At 38.6% G+C, this 24,496-nt stretch overlaps 1 pseudogene; it reads right to left on the reverse strand.

Annotated features, from left to right (window-relative positions):
- Window positions 1-2,226: 2,226 nt before the first annotated feature.
- On the reverse strand, window positions 2,227-13,519 carry LOC101152023 (general transcription factor II-I-like; annotated as a pseudogene).
- Between the last annotated feature and the right edge of the window lie 10,977 nt (window positions 13,520-24,496).

Here is a 24,496-nt window from a genome sequence, read left to right on the forward strand (position 1 = left end):
AGGAGGTGGAGGTTGTGGTGAGCCGAGATCATGCCACTGCACTCCAGCCTGGGTGACAGGGCGAAACTGTCTCAAAATAAATAAATAAATAAATGAAGTCAAAGGCGCAAGTGCCAAGAGAATAATCTGGTTTCTATCAAAATTAAAAACTTTTCTGCCTCAAAACGATACTACCAAGCAAGGGAGAAGACAACATATATTAAGAATAATGTAGAATTATTAGAATTGGAGAAAATATTTCCAAATCCTACACTACAACCTGCATGAAAGTGTGACATCCTGTCTCACATGCAAAATTTTTTAAAATCATCAATAAATTAGGGACTTATATTGAGGCTATGTAAAAAGCTCTTATGACTCAACAAAAGACAAACCCCATTTTAAAATGGGAAGAGGATCTAAACAGACATTACCCCAAAAAATATTTGTAAATGACCAATAAGCACATTGAAAGATAACATAAACCTGTAATCCAAGCACTTTGGGAAGCCTAGGCAGGTGGATTACTTCAGCCCAGGAGTTTGACACCAGCCTGGGCAGTGTGAGGAAACCCCATCTCTACAAAAAAAAAAAAAAAAAAAAAAAAAAAAAAAATTCAAAAATTAGCCAGGTATGATGGTGCACACCTGTAGTCCTAGCTACTCAAGACATGAGGCAGGAGGATCACCTGAGCCAGGAAGGTTGAGGCTGCTCTCAGCCCAGATCATGCCACTGGACTCTAACCTGAGTGACAGAGTGAGACCCTGTCTCAAAAAAAAAAAAAAAAGTAAAAGGTAACACAACATCAATAGTCACTAGAGAAATACAAAACAAAACAAAATACCAACATGAGATACCACTTCACACCTATTATGATGGCTAACATCAAGAAGGCAGTAAGTTGGCAGCAATGTGGAAAATCTGAACCCTCATAATGTGCTGCTGGAATATACAATGGTACAGCCACTTGGGAAAACAACTGGTCAGTTTCTTAAAAGTTCAGTGTAAATGTACCCTATTCCTAGTAATTATACCCCTAGGTATATATACAAGAGATACTAAGGTATATGTCCAGACAAAAACTTGCTCAAGTATGGTCACTGTAGCATTATTCATAACAGCAAAAAATGAAAACAACAGAATCATCAAGTGATGATTAAACAGGCGGTATGTTCATAGAATACTTAATGCTCAGCAATAAAAAGGAGCTACTGATCCACGCAACAAGCCCACTGAGCCTGAGGTGAATTATGCTTAGTGAAAAAAAACTAATTTCAATAGGAAACACACTATATACTCAATTTCTATATCACAATTCAGAGATAGCGGTAATAAAAGCATCCTAAAATTAGATTGTGATGATTGTTGCAAAATCATTTAAAAAAAGTAAGACTGTAAATTTACTATCAGTGAATTAAATACTTCAGACAGGTGAATTTTATGGTGCATCAATTATACTTCAATAAAGCTGCTAAAAATTAACCTTTTCACCACAATGAGAATAAAACAAAGGTTAAGAAAACAAAATGTGTGTGTTTATGTACATATTATTTTCCCTTTTATCCTTACATTGTGAAGAGTATTCCAATGATATTTGTTATTTCCTTTCAAAAGTCTAAAAAAAAATTGGCTCCAAAAGGTACCACTCTATCATCTTTTCTCTTCAAATGAAATGGCTAAACTTCCCTAAAGGAAGCTGAAATCCTTCTCATTCCCCAAGGGCTCATGTAAATGCCCTCTTCCTCATGAAATTCTTCCTGAACTATAAAGGAATCCAACCCCTAATGAACATTCGCAGCACTTTCTCTGAACCAGTCTTACAGCAGGGATGTGAGGCTCTTGCCATGGCCATTTTACAAACTTTTGTCCCTTCCACGAGACTCCAAGCCCTCCAAAGCCATAATGCTTATACACAGCTGTGCATCCCCTCCCCAACCAAAGCTGTGCCCAAAAATGCCATGCCTATTCAGTGACATTAGGTCATTAATCCTACTCATGATGCTTGGAAGTGGGCACAGATCTATGATCTTACGTAGAAAACAAGTAGCTGATCTGAAAACAAAACACAAGTCTCTACTTTTTCAGCTCAATGAACTTTTCTTGGATTATACAAATATCTAAGCAGCCCATAGGAAAATGTCTTACATCATATTCTCAAAGAAAATAAAAGAGAAACCATTAAAGTGTATTTAAATCTAGCAAAACGGGATAGGAAGCCAGCCAGCTATCAAGGAAGCAAAGCAATCCCTAATCTAGATGCTTCTTTGGCTCTAAGAAAGATCTGCAATAAAACAAAACTAATAAAACACATGAATACATAAAATTAATGACAGCATGAATTTAAATGAATTGTCTTAACCAAGAATTTTTAAACTATATTAACATAAGCTGAATATTCAAATTTATATGAATAAACCATTGATGGGCACGAAGGGAGAAAGCACCTCACCTCTTAATAATAAATGAAATCCCAGCTGTGTTCTCCAAAATCCATTTCAGGGTTGCAAGATCATAATTCTCAGGGTGTTTAAAGGCAACACCTTCTGGAAGCCCCTGTACTATCAAAGCTGACTGGTCTTGTAGCATCTTCTCATATGGTACAGGTACCTCTGTGGGTTTTTGTAAAGCTTTCCCTGGGAGAGGCAAAAAGCAGATAAATGTCATTAAATTGTAAGACTAAAGAACAAAATCATCACCACCTTATTGTGCCTTAATAAAGGCATACGTGATCTTTTGTAATATGTGGTTTTAAAATTACTTAACACTACAGCACCCTATTCACATGTAAGAAGTTCTAAACCTGACACCGATCCAAAGGGCCAAAATGTAAAGTATATTAAATATCTGACTTTAAAAACTACACAAAAGGAGAGAGAAATGTCTGATTTCTTGCATTATTGTCTTTAAGATGGTCCTACCCTGGCGTATTTCTTGGGTTCCTCCTAAAAGGAAGTGGAAAGTAAGGTTATTCCTCATCCATTCAGCTTGTGAAAATGTTGTTATATGACTGTTAAGTCAATGACATAACATTGTCTACCCTTTAAAAACTCTATTATATCAGGTATCTTTTATAAAATTTAAGTGTGTTCCTTTTAAGACAGCAAAAGCAGAAATAGTCCTCAACTGTTTTTTTCCGAGTGTTGCCATTTCTACAACATCTACACTCATCTGATTCACCTGGGTTGTAGACTTTATTTTACACATCTCTGCAACCTTTTCTTCTTCTTCAACACCTGTAAAAAATATTAAGGTGCATATCTATTTTCTTAATATTTATTTGGCTTTTAGTGAAAATAGTTTTTCCTGTATTCCAATATCTGTGATCTGTTATACAAACAAAAAATAGGTCAAGTGAAGTGGCTCACACTTATAATCCCTCCACCTTGGGAGGCTGAGGCAGAATTGCTTGAGCCCAGGATTTCAAGACCAGCTTGAGCAACACAGAAACAACCTATCCCTATAAAAAAAGATGAATAAAATTAAGTGTGGTGGTGCATATCTGTAGTCCTAGCTACTCTGGAGGCTGAAGCAAGAAGATTGCTTGAGTCCAGGAATTTAAGGTTACGATGAGCTATAATTTTACCACTACACTCCAGTCTGGGTCACAAAAAGAGACCCTGTGTTTAAAAAAAAAAGGCAGGGGGAAGATCTTAAAGGGAGCTTTTAAAATACAAACCTAAAATAAGAGTAATTTATTGGCTATAAATTTAAATATGGGAAGATTATCATCAGGAAACAAATTCTAGGCTTACAAAGTCCAGCACAATAACCACTAGACACATGTGACACTTGAAATGTGGCCAGTCCAAATTCAGATGTGCTGTAGATGAACAACACACATTGACTTTTGAAAACTCAGCACAAAAAGTATTCCAAATATCCCATTAATAATTTCTATATTGATCACACATTGAAATATTTTAAAGTATTACCACTAAATGATTTTCACTTGTTTCCCTGTATTTTTTAATGTTGTAACTAGAAAGTTTTAAATCATGTGAATGACTCGCATTATATTTAGTTCTATTTAATAGCACTTCACTAAATCCCAGAAAAGGGCTCAGAATTCTCCTGAAGAATTTCTACAACTTCCTCATGAAACTATTATGTTTCAGAAGAACACTATTGCAAACAAATAAAAGGTACTTGAGAATTAGGTACAAAAACCATTCTCCATGTTATCAAATTAGTAGCAATGTAAACAAACTATAAATACCAATAGGTGGGGACTACAACTCCCAACGAGGACAACTCCCCTAAGGCTTAGTTCGAATCAGTGGAGAACCATGTAAACCATGGAGCACAGGGAGGGGAGAATAAACACAGCTGCCCGCGAGATTGTGGTGTTTGTGGGTCAGAGGGCAGGTGATACACACACAATCAAAACAGCATTATTAGTATAAAGAAACACAAAATCAAGGACTTAACATTTCTCAAAATTATAATATTGGCAAAATTTAAAAAATAGGTTACTACCATAAAGCTTGGAAGATTGTAACACAGGTGGTGAGGGGAGGGATACGGTGGTGAGGGGAGGGATACAGTGGCAAGGATAGTTTTTTTAAGAAACTAAAGCTACTACTGGGAATAGGAATTAGTGAATTAGCAAAATTTTTAATTCACTAGTAATCTCAATTCATCATGAATTGAATCTAATCTGACAATGCAAATTTAAGTTTAAAGCTTAGTGGCATACAGACATCTGTGGGAGATACTGTAGGTTCAATTCCAGACCACCACAATCATGGAAGTATAAAGTGAAGTTACACAAATGTCTTCGTTTCCCAATGCATTTAAAAGTTATGTTGAATCTTTCTTTCACAAAAGATCTCTGGGAGGTTTGATGCTATTGGATAGCATTTTACACACAGTGGAACTTCTTTCCAAATCGGAATCAATCCTCCGAAAGCCTGCCATTGCTTTATGAAGTAAATTTATGGAATATTCTAAATTTTTTGTCATTTCAACAATATTCACGACATCTACACCAGGAGTAGATTCCATTTCAGAGACGACTTTCTTTGCTCATTGTAAGAAGCAACTGCTTATCTCTTCATGTTTGATCATGAAATTGCAGCAGTTCAGTCCCATCTGCAGGCTCCACTTCTTTTTTTTTTTTTTTTTTTTTTTTTTGAGACAGAGTTTCACTCTTGTTGCCCAGGCTGGGGTGCAATGACAGGATCTCCACTCACTGCAACCTCTGCCCCCTGGGTTCAAGTAATTCTCCTGACCCAGCCTCACAAGTAGCTGGGATTACAGGCGTGCACCACCATGCCCGGCTAATTTTGTATTTTTAGTAGAGATGGGCTTTCTCCATGTTGGTCAGGCTGGTCTCAAACTCCTGACCTCAGGTGATCCCACCTTGACCTCCCAAAGTGCTGGTATTATAGGCATGAGCCACTGTGTGCCCAGCCAGCAGGCTCCACTTCTAATTTTAGTTCACATGCTATTTCCACCACATCTGCAGTTCCTTCGTCCTCTAAAATCCCAAACCCCTTAAAGTCACCTATGAGAGATGGAATCAACTTCTTCCACCAGTCTTGTTAATGTTAATTTTGTTCTCTTCCCATGAATCACAAATGTTCTTAATGGCACCTAGAACAGTAAATCTTTCCCAGAAGGTTTTTAATTTACTTTGCCCAGATCCATCAGAGGAATCACTATCTCTGGCAGCTATGGCCTTACAAAATGTAATTCTTTCTTTTTTTGAGATGGAGTCTTGCTCTGTTGCCAGGCTGGAGTGCAGTGGTGTGATCTCGGCTCACTGGAACCTCTGACTTCCTGGTTCAAGTGATTCTCCTGCCTCAGACACCTGAGTAGCTGGGATTACAGGCACACACCACCACGCCCAGCTAATTTTTGTGTTTTTAGTAGAGATGGGGTTTCACCATGTTGATCAGGCTGGTCTCGATCTCCTGACCTTGTGATCTGCCTGCCTTGGCCTCCCAAATCACTGGGATTACAGGCATGAGATACCACGCCTGGCCTACAAAATATATTTCTTAAAGAATAAAACTTGAAGGCTGAGTACAGTGGCTCACACCTGTAATCCCAAGCTCTAAAGAAGGCCAAGGTGGGCAGATTGCTTGAACCCACAAGTCTGAAACCAGCCTAGACCACATGGAAACAAAACATCTCTACAAAAAAACCCCACAAAAATTAGCCAGGCATGCTGGTGCACCACCTGTGGTCCCAGCTATTCAGCAGACTGAAGTGGGAGGATCACCTGAGCCTGAGAAGACTGAGGCTGCAGTGAGCTGTGATTGTGCCATTACACTCAAGCCTGAACAACAGTGAGATGACCTTCTCAAAAAAGAAAGTAATAATAATCATAAGACTTGAAATTACTCCTAAATCCATGGGCTGCAGAATGGATGTTGCATTAGCAGGCATGAAAATGACATTCATGTCTTTGTACAACCTCCATCAGGGCTCTCAGAGGGACTGGGTGCAGTGTTAATGAGCAGTAATATTTTGAAAGGAACTTTTTTTTCTGGGCAGTCAGTCTCAAAAGTAGGCTTAAAATAATCAGTGAATAATGCTATAAAGAGATATGCTGTCATCCAGGCTTTACTGTTCCACTGATAGAACACATGCAGAGCAGATTTAGCATAGCTCTTAAGGGCCCTAGAATTTTTGGAATGGTAAATGAGCACTGGCTTCCTTTGAAGCTTTGAAGCCAGTAACGGAATTCTCTCTAGCTAGCAAAGTCCTAGATGGCATCTTCCAATATAAAGCTGTTTTGTCTACATTAAAAATCTGTTTTTTGAGTGTAGCCGTCTTCATGAATTATCTCAGCGAGATCTTCTGAAGAACTTGCAGTTCCTACATCAAGCACTTGCTGCTTCACTTTGCACTTTTGTATTATACAGACTGTGTCTTTCTTTAAACCTCATGAGCCAACCTCTGCTAGCTTTCAGCTTTTCTTTTGCAGCTTACTCACCTCCTCTCAGCCACGACAGAATTGAAGAGAGTTAGGGCTTTGTTCTGGATTAAGCTTTGACTTACAGGAATGTTGTGGCCAGTCTGACCTTCTATCGAGACCACTCAAAGTTTCTCCATATCAGCAATAAGGCAGTTTTGCTTTCTTATCATTTGTGGGTTCACTGGAGCAGCACTTCTCATTTGCTTTGATAACTTTTCCTGTGCATTCACCACCTGGCAAACTGTTTGGCTTAGCTTTCAGCTGCCAACATGTCTTCCTCACTAAGCTTCATCATTTTTAACTTGATTTAAAGTGAGCAGACTGCAACTCTTTCTTTTACATGAACACTTAGAGGCCACTGGAGGGCTGTTAACTGGCCTCATTTCAATATTGTGTCTCAGGGACCAGGGAGGCGTTAGGAGAGGAAGCGATGGGAAACCACCTGATTGGTGGATCAGTCAGAGCACACAACATTTGCCAGTGAGGTTTGCCATCTTATACAGGTGCGTTCATGGAGTCCAAAACAATTACAACAGTAACATCAAAGCTCACTGATTGCAGGTCACCACAGCACATATAATAATCATGAAAAAGTTTGAAACATTCTAAGAGTAACCAAATGTGACACAGAGAACCAAAGAGAGCACATGCTGTTGGAAAAATGGCACAAAAGACTTGCTTGACAAAAGATTCCCACAAATCTTCAATTTGTAAAAACTGCAGTATCTGCAGGGCTCAAAAAAATGAGTTATGCCTGTATGTATTCTGTGCCTATTGCCCTGCCTTTTTTTGTTCCCTTTCAGTGTTTCACTCAGTTAACATGAAACCTATCAATAGTGTTAGGTTACACACAGATATGAAAACTGTCATACTGTGAAAGGCCATAAGTATTAACACCCTATAGTAAATTTTAATACTGTGTTCCAATGTCAAATAAGCTCATTGCTCTAAACAAGGATTACAAAACCCACTGAAGATTCAGATAAGGTGATTCCACTCAGCGAGTTGAGAACTGTTTAATTCTGCATCATACTTAAACAAACTCCTTTGCACAGTGAATTTCTTGTTTTCAGTTCACAACCTTTATCTAGAACTCCGTTATCTGAGTAAGAACTTTTAATCTATTCAAAATTTCTCTCCCTTCATTACCTTCTCTCTAATGCATCTCATTAATCCAGAGTGAAGCCAAGCAAAAAGCCCCGTACAATCAACACTTGCCATTGTTCTTAACTCTTCAGTATCTACCCTGACATATCACCACTTCGGTGATTCCTTTTAAGCATTTTGAAATCTCTTCATAAACATTTCAGAAAATCATTCATAGTTTAGACCGTGCACAGTGGCCCACACCTGTAATCTGAGCACTTTGAGAGGCCGAGGTGAGTGGATCATTTGAAGTCAGGAGTTCAGTACCAGCTTGACCAACATGGTGAAACCCCATCTCCACTAAAAATAGAAAAAAAAAAAATTAGCTGGGTGTGGTGCCACGTGCCTGTAATCCCAGCTACTCAGGAGGCTGAGGCAGGGGATTTGCTTGAACTCAGGAAGCAGAGGTTGCAGTGAGCTGAGACCTCACCACTGCACTCTGCCTAGACAACAGAATGAGACTCCATCTCAAAAAAAAAAATTTTTTTTATAGTTTAAACCTCATTCTGCTTTAGAAGAAAATATGACTAGTGTTATCTATAAATATTTAGGTTTAAAAACAATGAAATAAAAATGATAACAATACAATGCTTACAATATTTCACAAAATCCGCTTGAAAATCCTTTCTGGTATTGAAAAAATTGTGTCCTCTGTCCTTCAGTTCTGAAGGCAAAGAGATCTGCTTTATACTCTGTGATGCAGGCCACTTTGGCCTTAAACTTGGCCAGTTCTTTAAACTATAATAATAACAGCAAATATTATGTTAAAGGCAGACATTTAAAAGCACCATTTCTGCTAGATTAATTAAAAAATCTAACACAAGCCTGGGCACAGCACCTCATGCCTGTAGTTCCAGCACTTTGGGAGGCCAAGGCGGGTGGATGACGAGGTCAGGAGTTTGAGAAAAGGCTGGCCAACACAGTGAAACCCCGTCTGTACTAAAAATGCACATAATAATAATAATAATGATAACAAATAAATAAATAAAAGGCCGGGTGTGGTGGCTCATGCCTGTAATCCTAGCTACTTGGGAGGCTGAGGCAGGAGAATCACTTGAACCTGGGAGGCAGAGGTTGCAGTGAGTCGAGATCGTGCCAATGCACTCCAGACTGAGCAACAGTGCAAGACTCTGTTTAAAAAAAAAAAAATCTAACACCATTTTTTAAAGTTACTGCTCTTTCTAAATAGATTTTTGCCTGATTTTAAGCAAAAGACACCACAAGATTTATAAGAAAAAAATGCAGAAATCCCTTGTAATCTATTACAGGTCAGATTCTCCAAGAAAGAGACTGAGATTTCACACAGGCTTGCTGGGGAGCACTGTCAATAACAGCACCCAGGAGGTGGGAGGCAGGCATCGCTGAACAGGCAAAGTGCTGAACAGGGATGCAGCTGCACCAAGAGCTCAGAAGCCAGTGTGGCCCTCCCCAGGTAAAAGGTGGACAAGGTGACTTGAACACTCACAGCTGCTGGGGAAATTAGTGCCATCAGAATTGAAAGAAGGGACTGAAACCCACACTACAGTATTCAGTACATAATCCCCTCCTCCAGAAGTATTACCCCATCTACACATAGCCAGAATCACATTTAGGTGATTACTTACTGACTTTCACTAAGAATATTTCTATGAGAGTCAAATTATTTAAAAGCTTTATAGAGTACATAGTATTCCATTTTATGGATACACCATAATTCATTTAGTGCTAACATCATTTCAAAGGTCAGTGATTCCAATTTTCCCTCCTAAAAATAACACTACTGTAATAACCTGGGAAGAAAATATTTATGTACATCTTCAATGACTTTCTCAAAAAAGACATGAGAGTCAAGAAAAACAACCATTAAGAGTCAATACTCCAAATACTCAAAATCTACTAAAATATGCTTTCTAATAAGGTTCATAATATCCTAGCAAATGTTACCATGTGACTTCTCCAGAAACCTTGAAAAAGGGTATCTTAGTGTCATAAACATACTCCACTGATTGGTGTTAAAATTAAAGAATATTGTAGCATAATTTTCTGCAAATTACCATTTCTTTTGTCTATTTATCAAATGTGTTAGTGTATCTCTGACTGACCCATAGAGGTACATCACTTATTTTAGGCATAGAAAAGCCATTTATGGAATTAAATAATTATATAATAATTACATATATTTTGTTTTGGTTTTAAAATCTGTCTCAGTATAACTATTTTTGCTCATCTAGAATTTAACTCATCACATGATGAAGACTATACGTTGAAGCTTGTTTTTACCACAATTTTTACTTTTTACCAAATAGCCTATTTTCTCAGTATCATTTGTTGAAAACTGTAAGCTTTCCAGTATTTGTTTTTGATTTGTACAATAAATGCCCTCTAATTTCTTAACTGGAGATTATTTCTGCATAATATTGCTTTAAAATGTTATCTTCAGTAACTAATTTAGCAGCTAGTGAGGTGATCAGAAATCTTTTGAGCTATAATAAAGCCATGGTAGAGAACTTCTGACTTGGAGGTGGGCCAACAACTGCCCCAGCAGTTGATGTGAAGAATGATGAGCCTCGGTAATTTCCTTCCGTTGCACTTACATGACATGTGCTGTGGCTACTCTCCTGTAAGGAACTATTATTTACTTACCTTGTGGTAAATGAGGGTACATTCTTGCTTCAGTATCCACACTCTAAAACAAGCCTGTCAACAAAGGCAATGTTTATGAAAGAGTAAGCAAGATTCATGTACTATCCATAGATTAGATAAAACAAGTCTACCAGCCAAGGAAGAGATAAAGTCAGCCTGGATCTGCTTAGCACTCTGACAAGCCAGTGAAAAACTCAGCAGTTTCTACAACTTTAATTATACTGTGTCATATACAACTAGGAATAGGAGGAGAAATGGTCTTACTAATAATGCTGGGGAGGAAGACATAAAGGCTGAGAATAGTGAAATGACTATGCCAAAGATGAGGGAACTGTTAAGAAACTCTAAGGAAGTGAATGGGTCTTACGTGGCCTTATGGTATCCTTTGCAGAGATCAATATTTTAAAAAAAAATTTTATTATCAACAGAACAGCATTTCATCTCTAAATTTTTATTTAACATTAAAGTCACAAATTTTGCCTGGTTTTATGATCACAAGGCAGAAACAAGTCATTCATAAAATAACAATATATAACCACCAACCATTCTAAAATTTCTTTAAGGAGATAATTTTATAAAGTTCTTAAAACATTTTTTAATGCCCTAATAAGAAAACAAAACACATGGCCAAGCACAGTTGCTCAAGCCTATAATCTGAGCACTATGGGAGGCTGAGGCAGGAAAGTCACTTGAACCCAAGAGGTCAAGGCTGCACTGAGCTATGATCATGCCACTGCCCTCCATCCTAAAAGAGTCAGATCCTGTCCCAAAAAAATGAAAAAAGAGCATCCACAAACTTTGTCACACAGAGTTCTGTGAGGTTAAGCACCACCTAAATACTTTTCAACCTCTTATTAAGAGGAGGAAAATGCATACTCCTGCTTAAAACATTTACATTTAATATGTCAGAAAATACCTAAGGCCGTGCATGGTGGCTCATACCTGTAATCCCAACACTTTGGGAAGCCAAGACAGGACAACTGCTTGAACCCAGGAGTTTAAGACAAACCTGGGCAACATAAAGAAACCCTGTGTCTACAAAAAAGCTTAAAAATTAGCTAGGCCAGGAACAGTGACTCATGCCTGTAATCTCAGGACTTTGAAAGGCAGAGACAGAATTGATTGAGCTCAAGAATTAGAGACCAGCCTGGGCAATATATTAAGACCTCATCTCCACTAAAAAGCAAAACAAAGTAGCCAGATGTGGTAGCACATGCCTACAGTCCCAGCTACTCTGAGGCTGAGGTAGGAAGACCACTTGAACCCAGGATGTCCAGGCTGCAGTGAGCCATGATTACACCACTGCATTCCAGTCTGGACAACAGAGTAAGAGCCTTTCTCAAAAAAAAAAAAAAGGTTAAAAAAAAAAAAGAAAATACCTAAGTCTGATACTTTTTCTTCTTTTTTTGAGACAGAGTCTCACTCTGTCACCCAGACTGGAGTGCAGTGGCAAGATCTTGGCTCACTGCAAGCTCCACCTCCCAGGTTCATGCCATTCTCCTGCCTCAGCCTCCCGAGTAGCTGGGACTACAGGCATCCGCCACCACACCCAGCTAATTTTTTTTGTATTTTTAGTAGAGATGGGGTTTCACCGTGTTAGCCGGGATGGTCTCAATCTCCTGACCTCGTGATCCACCCGCCTTGGCCTCCCAAAGTGTTGTGATTACTGGCATGAGCCACCGTGCCCAGCCACATGATACTTTTTATAATAAATATTATTTCCAACTACATACCCATAAAAATATAAATTAATTGTGTAACTACCATGATAGTAATATAAAAATACAAAACTACATAATCAGTACTCAATATTTCACTGTAATTATGCATATGATAGGTTTTTATTTTTTTTAAGTAAAGAGCTGGCCAGGTGCGGTGGCTCTCACCTGTAATCCCAGCAATTTGGGAGGCCAAGGCAGACAGATCACTTGAGCTCGGGAGTTTAAGACAAGCCTTACCAACATTGTGAAACCCCATCTTTAGCAAAAATACAAAAATTAGCTGAGTGTGATGGTGCACATCTGCAGTCCCAGCTACTGGAAAGGCTGTCAGGACAATCACTTGAGCCTGGGAGGCGGAAGTTGCAGTGAGCTAAGATCGCACCACTGCACTCCACCTTGGGTGACAGAGTGAGATTCCGAAAAAAAAAACAAAAAAAAACATAAACAGCTAACACTAAACAATTTAGAAAGAGGTGGTTAATGCAATGGTGAATGTGTAAGCGGAAGAAATATAGATACACAATAGTAAAGATGCCCTCATGACCCCAAATTCTGGGAATCTTCTACATATTGATACAATAAAACTCTAGCCCCATACTCTAGTATACAAACTCATTCTAAGTAACCACAAATATTATACATAATTTCAAAATTCACACTTGCAAAACAAAAGATTGCCTAAAATAATGGTAGAAAATTATTTGAGATTCAAAGTAAAAATGAAACATTCTGAAGCATGGTAATAAAATGTCATTTGAAAGGCATAACTGCTACGCAAGAAAAAAACTACTCCTTAAAACTAAAGAAACATAAAATTATATCTTCTACAAAAACAAATCAACCTTATCTACAGCCGAGTCCTACCCAACTATGGAATGTCAGAATAGAAATTCTCACCATGGACTCAAGAGCTGACATGAGGAATGTCACCACCATCCCTCTCTCTGAGGACTCCTCATCTTCAACAGCCAGGGTGGACACTGTTACTTGGGCCATGATCTTTGTGCAAGACAAGTAATAACAAAATAAGTGGTAGAAATCTGGTGTTCCAAACCCACATTCAGAGCTCTGAGGATCTCCCACTGGCTGCCTAATTTACTATTTTCTTGCCTAAGAGAAAAAACAAGACTGAAAAATTAAGTATGTGATTTGCCCAAAACTCATCAGATAGAGAATCTATCCCCTAACTTCCTATCTAGTGTTATTTCAATAAAATTGGGTTAATATCACACCCAAAATAAATGCAGATGGCACTCAGAATCAGTGAAATTTCTCCCAAGAAGGAGGAGGAGGAGAGGTGCTTTACAACCCAGTGATGGACTACCACAGACCAATGCAGGACAGAGCTGCCAAGCTCCCTCTCTCCCCTGCACATCCTGACACAGCAAAGGGTGGGTGCAGTGGACTGAGGATGGGTGGCGAGAAGTTTCTCTTCTTACTGTGAAAATAGATCATGGGCATCAAGAAACAAGTAGGATGATTTATATTACAGCATATTGCTCTATTTGAAAAACTTTTTATAATATTTTGGTAATAACAAAGACCCTCAAATGAATTTCAAACACTTTAAATATTCAACACATAAACAGAAAATATTAAATGTCAGCAAGGATATTGAAAAACTGGACCTTTTATGCACTGCTTTTTGTAATGTAACTGGTGCAGCCCCTGTGGAAAATGGTTTGGCAGCCCCTTAAAATATTAAGCACAGAATTATCACATAATCCAACAACTCCCTTTCAGGGTATATACCCAAAAGAACCAAGAGCAAGGACTCAAACAGGTATTTGTACACTCATGTTCATAGCAACATTATTCACAATGGCCAAAAGGTATAACCAACCGTAATGCCCATCAACAGGTAAATAGATAAGCAAAATGTGATATACACACATACATGAAATATTATTCAGCTGTATAAAGAAAAAACGATTCTGGCCAGGTTCAGTGACTTACCCCTGTAATCTCAGCACTTTGGGAGGCCAAGGCAGGCAGATCACTTGAGCCCAGGAATTCCAGATCAGCCAGGGCAAAATAGCAAGACCTCATCCTGTAAGTTTTTTTAAAAAAAATTCTGATAATGCTATAGATGAACCTTGATAGCACTATGCAATCTATGCATGTAACGAAATTGCACTTACACTCCACAAATGTATGTAAAGTTGTTTTAAAATGGGGAATTCATCAAGGAAGAAATGTGAACAACAGAGAACAGAGAGGAATGAGACAGAAAAGCCACCCACCCAGAATTGGTGTGGATCCCAGGGGGGATCCCCATGGCAGGAAAACAGTGAGCAAGAGCCACTGGTGACTCACTCTTCTGCCATCGACTTTTGAAATCCTGGGCACAGAAAATCCCCCGACACCCTCCCCTCAGGGCTCCCCAACTGACAGAGCTGCATGGAGTCTGGGCAGAGCCTCCAGTCAGGCCCACATGGAACCCTAAGGGCCTTGGACCCCTGAGCACCACAGTGCCAGCTGCTATAGCTCTGCCACCAGAAGAGGCCAGACTCTCTCACATGCCCCCAGGATAGAGACCATATCTACAGTGCTGAGGAGCAGACAGACTCACCTCCCGTCTCTACTCTACCTCCTGTAGCGGCCTCACCTCCACTACACCTCGCCTGGTAGTGCCCACTGGCCTGGGTCCCAGTGCAGCCACTTACCCTCTGCCTGAGCACTCAGGCTAATTGCAGCTCTGCAGACTGACCTCCCAGAGGTAACTATCAGGCCTACTGTTTTAGCAACTGCCATGGTCCCTGCCTCTACCTCTCCTAGGCTAGGGAGGGACTGAAGAGCCCAAGAACTATCATAGGCTTCTTAGCACATCACAGCTGCCTTACAGAAAGTGGGCAAACTGTATCCACGTGGGTCCCCCTCCCTGCTATGCCTCACTGGGTAGGGTCTCCTGACCTGGGCCGCCAGCACAGCCATCCTGCACCCCCACCCTGAAGGATTGCTTCATTCAGTGGCATCTCTGCATCTCTCTGAGATGGAGCTTTCAGGGGTAACTCACGGGCTCTCTGCCATTGCCACTGTAGCAGTACCACCACTGCTGCCCTTGGCCTGGGGAAAGAATAAAGACCCTGATTGCTTTGCCAGCACCTCCAGCGTGCCACAGCCACCAGATGGAGAGAAGCCCAGTTTCTCTTCTCTGTGAGCTTCCTGCAACCTGCTCTTCACCAGAAGGAGGCCCAGGTTTAAGCCTACAGTTCAGCTACCTCACCCTTGGCTGAACATTCTCATTGGCAGTGGCTCTGCGTCTCTCTGGGGTGGAGTTCCCAGAGGCAACTGAGATCCCTTTTGCCATTACTGCTGCAGTGATACTGCCCTTGCTGCCCTCAGGCTGGGGAAGAAACAAAGTGCCTGAGTGCTTTGCTCACACCTCCAGCAGGCCACAGGCACCATATGGAGGGAAGCCCAGTCTCTCTTCCCTGTTGGCCCCAAATCCCCTGCTCTTCACTAGGCAGGGGTCCCAGCTTGGGCCCACAATGCAGCTGCTCCATTTCTGACTGATCATTCTGATTGGCAGAGCTCTGCACGTCTCTGAGGTGGTACCCCAAGAGACAAGTGAAAGGCTTTCTGCCATTGCCATTGCCAAGGTCCCCAACCCTGCTGCTCCCAAGCTGGGGAGAAAATGAAAAGCCTGAGTTCACCCCAGAGCTATGGTGCACAGGGCTATGGGATGGGAGTGCCAAGCCAAGACCTATGGCTAGTACTCAAGTGGAGGACCAGCATAAAATCACTGAAATGACAGAGAATTCAGAACCTGGATGCCAATGAAGAGCTTCAAGATTCAGGAGAAAGTTGAAACCCATTTCAAGGAATCTAAAAAATTCAGCAAAACTATTCAAGAGATGAGAAATGAAATAGCCTTCTTAAGAAGGAACAAAACTGATCTGATAAAGCTGAAAAACTCACAAAAAGAATTTTGTAATACAATCAGAAATATTAACACCAGACAAGACCAAGCTGAGGGAAGAATCTCAGAGCTCAAAGACCAGTTCTTTGAATTAATTCAGTCAGACGAAAATAACTGAAAAAGATTGTTTTTCATGAACAAAACCTTTGAGAAATATGGGATTATATGAAGACACCAAATCTACAACTCATTGGCATCTCTGAGAGAAAGGAAGACAGAACAAGTAACTTGGAAAACATTTTTTAGGATACTGTCCATAAGAATTTTCTTAACTTTCCTAGAGAGGTTGAAATTCAAATTCAGAAAGTTCAGGGGACCCCTGGGAGATAGTACACAAGATAACCATCCCCAAGACATGTAGTCATCAGATTCTCCAAGGTCTGTGTGAAAGAAAGAATATTAAAGGCAGCTGGAGACAAGGTGCAGGTCACTTATAAAGGGAACTCCATTAGGCTATCTGCAGACCTTCCAGCAGAAACCATACAAGACAAAAGCAATTGGGGGGCCTATATTCAGCATTCTCAAAGAAAACAAACTCAACCAAGAATCTAATCACACCAAACTAAAACTTCATAAACAAAAGATAAAAGATATCCTTTCAGACAAGCAAATGCTAAGGGAATTCATTACCACCAAACCTGCCTTAAAAGAGATTCTTAAGGGTATGTTAAACATGGAAAAGAAAGACTATTACTGGCCACCACAAAAAACACACTGAAGTACATGGGCTATTTATACTATAATGTAAATACACAATCAAGTTTACATAACAAACAGCTAACAACACAATGTCACGGTCAAGTCTGCACATATCAATATTAACCTCGAAAAAGAATGTGCTGAATACCCCACTGAAAAGGCGCAGAGTGACAAGTTAAATAAAGAAGCACGACCCAACTGTATGCTGTCTTCAAGAGACTGATCTCACACACAAGGACATCCACAGGCTCAAAGAAAACAGATGGAGAAAGACCTACCAAGCAAACAGAAAACAAAAAAGAGCAGAAGTTACTATTCTTTTTTCAGACAAAACAGACTTTAAATTAACAATGATCAAAAAAGACAAAGAAAGGCATTTCATGATAATGGGTTCAATTCAGTAAAAAGACTTAACTATCCTAAATGTTAATTATATGCACCCAACATTGGAGCACCCAGATTCATAAATCAAGTTCCTAGAGACTTATGAAGAGACTTAGATAACCACACAATAATACTGGGAGACTTTAAAACCCCACTGAAAGCACTGGACAGATCACCAAGGCAGAATATATTTAGGACCTAAACTTGACACTTAACCAAATGGACCTAACAGTCATCTACAGAACACTCAAGCCAGCAAAACCAGAATGTACATTCTTCTCACCTGCACATGACACATACTCTACAACTGACCACCACACACTTGGCCATAAGGCAACTCACAACATATTCTAAAGAATCAAAATCATACCAACCACACTATCTATTGGACCACAGTGCAATAAAAATAGGTATCAATACCAAGAAGATCTCTCAAAACCATACAATTTAATAAAAAATTAAATAAGCAGCTGCTGGTGACTTTTGGGTAACGAATAAAATTAAGTCTGGAATCAATAAATTATGTGAAACTAACAGAAACAAAGATGCAACATACCTATATCACTGAGAAACTGTTTAAAAAAAGTGTTAAAGGGAAAGTTTGTAGCACTAAACACCCACATTAAAAAGTTAGAAAGACATCAAATTGAGAACCTAACATTGTATCTTTTTATTTTATTTATTTATTTCTGAGACAGAGTCTTGCCCTGTCACACAGGCTGGAGTGCAGTGGAGCAATCTCAGCTCACTGCAACCTCCATCTCCCGGGTTCAAGCAACTCTCCTGTCTCAGCCTAGCTGAGACTACAGGTGTGTGCCACCATGCCCAGCTAATTATTTTCTTTTTAGTAGAGACGGGGTTTCACCATATTGGTCAGGCTGGTCTCAAACTCCTGACCTCAGGTGATCCACCCACCTCGGCCTCTCAAAGTGCTGGGATTACAGGCATGAGCCACTATGCCAGGTGATATCTGGAGGAAACAGAAATGTAACAGCAAATCAACCCCAAAGCTAGAAGACAAGAAATATCAAAGCTGAACTGAATGAAACAGAGATCAAAAAAAAAAAAAACACTGTACAAAAATCCAGTGAAACTTATTTCTGAAAGAATAAATAAGATTGATAGACTGCTAGCTAAAGAAAAAAAGATGATCTACCTAAGCATGATAAAAAGTGACAAAGGAAATATTATCACTGATGCCACAGAAATACATGAAACCATTAGAGACTGTTATGAACACCTTTATGCACACAAACTAGAAAACACAGAAGAAATGGATAAATACCTGGAAACATATAAACTCCCAAGACTGAATCAGGAAGAAACTAAAATCCTGAACAGACCAATACTGACTTCTGAAACTGAATCAATAATAAAAAGCTTACCAGAAAACTCTGGACCAGATGGATTCACAGCCAAATTCTACCACACATATAAAGAAGAGCTGGTACCAGTTTTACTGAAACTATTTCAAAAAAAGCAGGAAGAAAGACTTCTTCCTAACTCATTCTATGAGGCCAGCATCATTCTGAAACCAAAACCTAGCAGATATGGGGGGAAAAAAAAAAAGCAAATTGGGCTGGGCATGGTGGCTCACGCTTATAATCCCAGCACTTTGGGAGGCAGAGGCAAGCAGATCACCTGAGGTCAGGAGTTTGAGACCAGTCCAGCTAACATGGTGAAACTCCATTTCTACTAAAAATAGAAAAAATTAGCTGGGCATGGTGGTACAGGGCTGTAGTCCCAGCTACTTGGGAGGCTGAGACAGGAGAATCCCTTGAACATGGGAGGTGAAGGTTACAGTGAGCCGAGATCATGCCACTGCACTCCAGCCTGGGCAACAAGAGTGAAACTCCATCTCAAAATATATATATATATATATTTATATATTATATATAATATATATATTATACATATAATTTATATATTATATGTATAATTTATATATTATATATAATTTATATATTATATGTATAACTTATATATTATATATAATTTATATATTATACATGTAATTTATATATTATATATTATATATAACTTATATATTATATATAACTTACATATTATATATAATTTATATATTATATATAATTTATATATTATATATATAATTTATATATTATATATAATTTATACAAATATATATTATTTTTATTTATATAAATATATATTTATGTAAACATATATTTATGTAAACATATTTATATAAATATATTTATGTATTTATGTAAATATAAATATTTACATATAAATATAAATATTTACATATAAATATAAATATATTTACCAAACTGAATCCAGCATCACATCAGAAAAGCTAATCCAACATGATCAGGTAGGCTTTATTCCTGGGATGCATGGTTAAACACCCTCAAAAACTAGGCATCAAAGGTACGTACCTCAAGATAATAACAGCCATCTATAACAAACCCACAGTCAAGATCATACTGAAAGGGCAAAAGCTTGAAACATTCCTTTTGAGAACCAGAACAAAACAAGGATACCCATGCTCACTATTCCTATTAAATAAAATACTGTAAGTCCCAGCCAAAGCAATCAGGCAGTGGAAATAAATAAAAGGCATCCAAATAGGAAGAGTGGAAGTCAAATGATTTCATTTCACAAATGATATAATTCTATACTTAGAAAAGCCCACAGTCTCTGCCCAAAGGCTCCTAGATCTGAAAAAAAAAAAAAAACTTCAGTAAAGTTTCAGCATACAAAATAAATGTATGGAAATCAGTAACATTTCTATACACCAATAACATCCAATTGAAAATACAATTATATTCACAATAGCCACCAAAAGAATAAAATACCTGGAAACACAGCTAACCAGGAAGGCAAATGTTCTCTACAATGAGAATTACGAACCATTGTTAAAAAAAAATTAGAGATGACAAAAACAAACAGAAAAACATTCCTCGCTCATGGATAGGAAGAATCAATATTGCTAAAATGGCCCTGCTACTGAAAGAAATTTACTTTTGAATTCAATGTTATTCCTATTAAACTACCAACAACATTTTTTGCAGAATTTTTTAAAAATGAAAAAAGTTATTTGAAACAAAAAAAGAGCCTGAATACTCAAAGCTATTCTATGCAAAGGAACAAAGCTAGACTCATCATACTACCCAACTTCAAACAACACTACAAGACTACAATACCTAAAAGAGCATGGATACAGGTACAAAAATAGACACAGAGACCAAAGGAACAGGCTAGAGAGCCCAGAAATAATTACCATTCAGGACACAGGCATGGGCAAGGACTTCATGTCTAAAACACCAAAAGCAATGGCAACAAAAGACAAAATTGACAAATGGGATCTAATTAAACTAAAGAGCTTCTGCACAGCAAAGGAAACTACCATCAGAGTGAACAGGCAACCTACAAAATGGGACAAAATGTTCGCAACCTACTCATCTGACAAAGGGCTAGTATCCAGAATCTACAATGAACTGAAACAAATTTACAAGAAAAAACAAACAACCCCATCAGAAAGTGGGCAAAGGACATGAACAGACACTTCTCAAAAGAAGACATTTATGCAGCCAAAAAACACATGAAAAAATGCTCACCATCACTGGCTATCAGAGAAATGCAAATCAAAACAACAATGAGATACCATCTCACACCAGTTAGAATGGCAATCATTAAAAAGTCAGGAAACAACAGGTGCTGGAGAGGATATGGAGAAATAGGAACACTTTTACACTGTTGGTGGGACTGTAAACTAGTTCAACCATTGTGGAAAAGTCAGTGTGGTGATTCCTCAGGGATCTAGAACTAGAAATACCATTTGACCCAGCCATCCCATTACTGGGTATATACCCAAAGGACTATAAATCATGCTGCTATAAAGACACATGCACACATATATTTATTGTGGCACTATTCACAATAGCAAAGACTTGAAACCAACCCACATGTCCAACAATGATAGACTGGATTAAGAAAATGTGGCACATATACACCTTGGGATACTATGCTGCCATAAAAAATGATGAGTTCATGTCCTTTGTAGGGACAGGGATGAAATTGGAAATCATCATTCTCAGTAAACTATCGCAAGGACAAAAAACCAAACACTGCATATTCTCACTCATAGGTTGGAATTGAACAATGGGAACACATGGACACAGGAAGGGGAACATCACACTCTGGGGTCTGTTGTGGGGTGGGGGGAGGGGGGAGGGACAGCATTGGAAGATATACCTAATGCTAGATGACGAGTTGGTGGGTGCAGCGCACCAGCATGGCACATGTGTAACTAACCTGCACATTGTGCACATGTACCCTAAAACTTAAAGTATAATAATAAATAAATAAGTAAATAAATAAAAAAAAATAAAGCCACACATCTAAAACCATCTGATTTTTTCACAAAGCCAAGAATAACATACAATAAGGAAAGGACTCCCGCTCAGGCACGGTGGCTCATGCCTGTAATCCCACCACTTTCGGAGGCCAAGACGGGTGGATCACCTGAGGTCAGGAGTTTGAGACCAGCCTGGCCAATATGGTAAAACCCCATCTATACTAAAATTACAGAAATTAGCTGGGCATGGTGGAGGGTGCCTGTAATGTCAGCTACTCTGGAGGCTGAGGCAGGAGAATCACTTGAACTTGGGAGACGGAGGTTGCAGTGAGCTGAGATCGTGGCACTGCACTCCAGCCTGGGCAATAACTCGAATCCATCTCAAAAAAAAAAAAAAAAAAAAAAAAAAACGGAAGGAAGGAAAAGACTCCCTATTCAATAAATAGTGCTGGGATAACTGGCTAGTCATATGCAGAAGATTGAAGCTGGACCACTTCATTTATACCATATACAAAAATTAACTCAAGATGGATTAAAGACTTAATATAAAACCTAAAAGTGTAAGAACCCTAGAAGAAAACCTAGGAAATACCATGCTGTACATTGGCCCTGGCAAAGACTTCAAGACTCTAAAAGCAACTGAAACACAAGAAGTTGACAAATGATACCGGATTAAGCTAAAGAGCTTCAGCACAGCAAGAGAAACTATCAACAGAGTAAACACACAACCAACAGAATGACAAAAAAAAAAACTTGCAAACTATGTTTTTCATCAAAGGTTTAATATGTAGAATCTACTTAAAAAATTGTAATTCACCAAGCAAAAAACAAACCTTATTAAAAATGAAAAAAGAACATGAACATACACTTCTCAAAAGAAGACAGACATGCATCCAACAAGCATATTAAAATGCTCAATGTCACTAATCATTAGAAAAATGCAAATCAAAACCACTGGATACCATCTCACATCAGTCACAGTAGCCATATTAAAGAGGCAAAGAATAATAGATGCTGGTGGGTAGTGAAGAGAAAGCTTATACACTGCTAGATGGAATGTAAATTTTTCCAGCCACTTAGAAAGTACTCTGGAGACTTCTCGAAGAATTTAAAACCAAACTACCATTTGACCCACCAATTCCATTATTTGGTATATACCCAAAAACAGAAATCATTCAGCTGTAAAGACACATGCATGCTTATGTTCATCACAGTACTATTACAATACTATTTACAATCATACTAAGTACTAGTACTATTGTACTAGTACACAGTACTATTTACAATAGCAAAGACATGGAATCATCTGATGTCCTTTAATAAATAAATGGATTTTACAAATGTGTGTGTGTTTGTGTACACAATGTAATATATTACACAATGTAATATAGATATATATTACACAATAATGTAAATACACAATCATATTTCATTGTATATATATATCATTATATATATATATACACACACACACACAATGAAATAGTATTCAGCCATAAAAAGATAAAATTCCGTTATTTGCAGCAACAGGGATGAACCTGGAGGACACCGTGTTAAGTAAAATAAGCAAGGCATAAAAAAAATACTGCATATTCTCACTAATATATAGAATCTAATAAAGTTGATCTCATAGGAGTAGAGAGTAGAATGGTGGTTACTAGAAGCTAGGGTGTGCAACAGAGTGCAAAATGAGAAAATGGTCAATGGGCAATAAGTTACAGTTAACAGGAGGAATATATTCTAGTGCACAGTAGGGTGACTATGGTGAACAATTTTGTATTGAATATTTCAAATGGCTAGAAAAGAGAGTTTTGAATGTTCTCACCACAAACAAATAATAAATCACATGTTGGATATGCTAAATCCCCTAATTTGATTATTACATATATAAACACATATCTAAAGCTCACATTGTACCCCATCTATATGTAAAATTATTGTGTCAATTAAAAACAAAATTAAAGGCGAGGTGTGGTGGCTCATGCCTGTACAAATCCCAGCACTTTGGGAGGCTGCGGTGGGCTGATCACCTGAGGTCAGGAGTTCGAGAACAGCCTTGCCAACATGGTGAAACCCTGTCTCTACTAAAAATACAAAAATTAGCTGAGCATGGTGGCGGGTGCCTGCAATCCCAGTTACCAAGGAGGCTGAGGCATCAGAATTGCTTGAATCCTTCTCAATGAAATAAAAGAGGATACAAACAAATGGAAAAACATTCCATGCTCATGGGTAGGAAGAATCAATATCGTGAAAATGGCCATACTGCTCAAGGTAATTTATAGATTCAATGCCATCCCCATCAAGCTCCCAATGACTTTCTTGACAGAATTGGAAAAAACTACTTTAAAGTTCATATGGCACCAAACAAGAGCCTGCATCACCAAGTCAATCCTAAGCCAAAAGAACAAAGCTGGAGGCATCACGCTACCTGACTTCAAACTATACTACAAGGCTACAGTAACCAAAACAGCATGGTATTGGTACCAAAACAGAGACATGGATCAATGGAACAGAACAGAGCCCTCAGAAATAATGCCACATATCTACAACTATCTGATCTTTGATAAACCTGAGAAAAACAAGCAATGGGGAAAGGATTCCCTATTTAATAAATGGTGCTGGGAAAACTGGCTAGCCCTATGTAGAAAGCTGAAACTGGATCCCTTCCTTACACCTTATACAAAAATTAATTCAAGATGGATTAAAGACTTAAACCTTAGACCTAAAACCATAAAAACTCTAGAAGAAAACCTAGGCAATACCATTCAAGCATT

The sequence above is a fragment of the Gorilla gorilla genome, chromosome 16, assembly GCF_029281585.2.
Source record: "Gorilla gorilla gorilla isolate KB3781 chromosome 16, NHGRI_mGorGor1-v2.1_pri, whole genome shotgun sequence".
Lineage (NCBI taxonomy): Eukaryota > Metazoa > Chordata > Mammalia > Primates > Hominidae > Gorilla > Gorilla gorilla.